Below are 4,009 nucleotides of genomic sequence, written 5' to 3' on the forward strand. Positions count from 1 at the left end.
ATCATGCATACATTATCATTGTGGAAGTAAATTCCCACATGTGAGTTACAAGTATGTTGTATTCCTATGTTTATGTATGTGATCTGATTATGAGTATAATGTTGATTATATTATTTGATATATTGGTAATGTTGAAATAAATGGTAAGTTATGAATTTCTTCATGATGTTATTGATAAATGATGAATTATATGTTTAAATATATTTTATGTCTGAGTGTGATATTCTGAGTAAGTCCACGCCGTCAATGAATTTATGTTCATTAGATGTTTTACTCTCTCTATTTCTCTTCTTTTCTATTGTATGCTTTTCGGACGTGTGCTCGTCAGGTAGACAACTTTGCTCGGATTTGGAGCTACCCGTCCGTGATGTTCCAGGAGGGGGCATGAGGAATTGAGGAAGAGGCAGTACCCTAGCTTTGGAGTTGCTTATCATTTTGTGACTGTTGAAAACAAGGACGACTTCAGTTTGTTCCTGTCTTTGTTTAGTGTCTGTTGGCGATGATTAACATTTTCGCTCTTTCTTTTTGGATTTTGTATATGTTAGTGGCGATGTAGTTTCCGCCTTTGTTGATTTAGTTTGTATGAACTAAAGATGACTTAACCGTTTATATGCATTGTGTTATTCAGGAAATTGTGAATCAGGTTAAGTTATCATTCGATAACGATAAGTTGATTTTCCGCATTTGAGTTACTTAAAGTGATGTCCCGAAAAAAGAAGGTTTTAAAAAGGAAACAATTTTATACAATCTCTTTATTTCAAAAAAAAAATTACCCATTTTTCCGCAATGTTTTTGAGAAGTATTTTTCGGGGCGTTACAGCCCTCTCCAGTTTTGTCTTGAATTAACATCATTGATCATGGTTTTATTTTCTCCAAAAGCAACCCCTTCAAACTGGCTTTCTTGTTGGAGAACTAAGGAAAAAACTTTGTTGATGGCTGAAAGTGGTTCCATGAACAAAATTTGAGACTTTACTGTATTATATTAGTCATTGAGGCCTTTCAAGAAAGAAATGACATACTCTGTCTCTATATCTTTTGAAAATCTTTAAAAAATCACAAGTGCATTTATTGTTGCATGTACATGTAGGAAAGGATCTTAGGGAATCAAGGTCATCCCAAATTATCTTCATATCTGTGTGGAAGAATTAGACACTTTTGTCACCTTGTCTCATGGATTGAAGTTCTTGTAATAAACTTGAGGTCATGAGGAAAGGGACCTTGAGCACTATCAATATAAATGGTGCTCTGTGATAGGTGTTGTGAAAGGAACCTTGAGATCCAAGAAACTATCATAGTATTACATCTTTCTCACGCATCAAAGTTAGGGTCATCTTGATCTGCCATTCTGATTGAGCCATTGACGACATTAAATAGACCACATTAAGATGAAGATGGAGGATACTCTTCCTCTAAATCTCAGCTATGTCCACAAGCCTTTGGTTTTCACCAATAGATTATACATGCTCCTTCATGCTACTGCTTTATGTTTCTTGTTCTATTATAGGCTTTGTTTCTTCTTTCGGAATCCACAAACCAGAGGAACACCATTGCTACCTTGGCTTCTTGTTTTTGCATCAGAAACCATTCTCTCTTTCATTTGGATTCTTCACCAATCTTTTCGTTGGCACCCCATTTCTAGAACTGCGTTTCCACAAAGATTACCAAAGGATGAAAAGCTTCCACCACTTGATGTGTTTATATGCACTGCAGACTCAACTAAAGAACCCACTTTTGATGTGATGAATACTGTGTTATCAGCCATGGCACTTGATTACCCATCACATAAACTTCATGTTTATGTATCTGATGATGGTACTTCATCTTTCACCTTCAATGCTATGAAGGTGGCTTTCAACTTTACAAGGTGGTGGCTTCCTTTTTGTAGAAAATATAGAATCGAGTGTAGGTGCCCCAAGGCTTATTTTTCTGCTTCACACTATGGTCATAGTGATTTTGAAGGGAACAATGAGTTTATTGCAGATAATAAAATAATCAAGGTAGGTTCTGCATGAGAAGAAGTTAATTTTGTCTTAACTTTTGGATTGTAGGAACAAAGTTCTATTTAAATATGAAGTATATATAATTTGTGCAGGAAAAATATGAGGATTTCAAAGAAGGCAAGGCTAGTGATACTAATGCCATAACAAGTCAAAATCATCCATCTATCATAGTGGTAAAATGTTATACAAAATACTATTGTATTGTATGGTTGTGAAACTGAAATTTGCCTAATTTATAGTCCAGTTAACTAATTTAAACTTCAGTTTCTAAAAATGTGAGGCTCAATTTTCTCAGGAATATATAGTTTTGTTAATCAAATTCAAAATTGTACATAGAGCTTGATTGGTGCTTGAATTTGACAATGAAATATTTGTGTACAAATATATCAACTCAACTGGCTTGGATGATTAACTTTACCCTTACTTAAATGCATATATGTGACTAGTGTAAATCTAAAATTTAGAGGTAGGGTATGTAACATATATTAAAATATAAAATAATAAATATCATAAATTATAAAAATATTAAATATTAGTGTCAAAATTGTAAAATTTTAATATATTATAAGTTTCTATTTTCACTCAAAAATAAAAAAATATGTTTTTTATTGTATTTTTAATTTCTAAAAAAATATTTTTGAGTAATTAAAAAATTACTATTATTAAATTAACATTAACAACACAATCAAATAAATTACATATTTCATAATTAATCTTATGTGATTTCATATTTAAAAATCGTTGAATGATTAATTCGTTGTTAATGTTATAGAAAACTTCTAACTAAATATAAGTTATTAGACAATCATTTATCCATGCATTTTCTATTCGCGACCTATTTTTTTACATTTTCTTAATTGAAAAAGCTTTTTCTACTGTTATATTGTTAACTTCAAAAAATATAAACTAATAGGTAAACGGCGTGTATTCCAATTTCAACTAACTTATGTACAAAATTATTGATTCTTTTCAAAAAAGCAAAATCAATATTGTTATGCATATCAATGTGTAAGTAAGTCTCCAATTGATTATCAAATATCACCAAATCAGAACTAAAAAGAAATTTATTAAACTCAAACAAGACATACAAAAAAACAGTTGAATACTTGTCTCAAATAAATCATTCTGGAATACTATATTATAAAATAATTTAACATGATAATCATTATTTATTCTGAAACATGTGTAGCACGGTCGATGTATGTGACAATAGTATTTTGTGTGCTGTTGCTGTTTTCATAAGTTAAAGGGATATGATAACAAAGTCATGTGAGTTTGCATTTGACACTTAGTTTACCATATTAAGAAAAATGAAATTAAACAAATTCTCATATTAGTTACTGATGATGGCAGGTGATACAAGAAAATATCAGCAGTGAAGTAGAGCATGTGAAATTGCCTTCACTTGTCTATGTTTCCCGTGAGAAAAAGCCTTCCCATCCTTATAATTTCAAAGCTGGAGCACTCAATGTCCTTGTATGATTCTCTCTCTCCCTCTCTCTCTCTCTATATATATACAAGTCCACAAGTATCAGCAAAAACAACTTGACATTGTCACTGGCTTGTTTAGCGATAAACTCTGACAAACAAATAAAAAGGGCGGCCGAGTGCACGAGACTTCACCTAGTGTGGTCCGACAAACAAATGTAGCACAAACAATTGATGATTAGCATACACTGGCCTTTCTGAAGTTGCTTTATAGAATTGCCATCAGTTACGTTATTTGATTACTGATATAAGATATATCATATTGCAGCATCGCGTCTCTGCTGTGATGAGCAATGCTCCATATATACTAGTGTTGGATTGCGACATGTTCTGCAGTGACTCAGCTTCAGCGCTACAAGCATTGTGTTTCCATCTTGATCCGAAGATATCAAATTCCCTTGCTTTTGTTCAATTTCCTCACAAGTTTCACAATATAAGCCAGAATGACATATATGACAGTCAGTGTTGATTAGCATATAAAGTAAAACTTTCAACTTTTACTATACTTGTATCAAAATATA

The 4,009-nt window shown here is 32.1% G+C and overlaps 1 pseudogene; it reads left to right on the forward strand.

The window, feature by feature from the left end:
* Positions 1,392-4,009, forward strand: part of LOC109335461 — a 3,378-nt pseudogene continuing 760 nt past the window's right edge.

This window comes from Lupinus angustifolius, chromosome LG20 (assembly GCF_001865875.1).
Source record: "Lupinus angustifolius cultivar Tanjil chromosome LG20, LupAngTanjil_v1.0, whole genome shotgun sequence".
Lineage (NCBI taxonomy): Eukaryota > Viridiplantae > Streptophyta > Magnoliopsida > Fabales > Fabaceae > Lupinus > Lupinus angustifolius.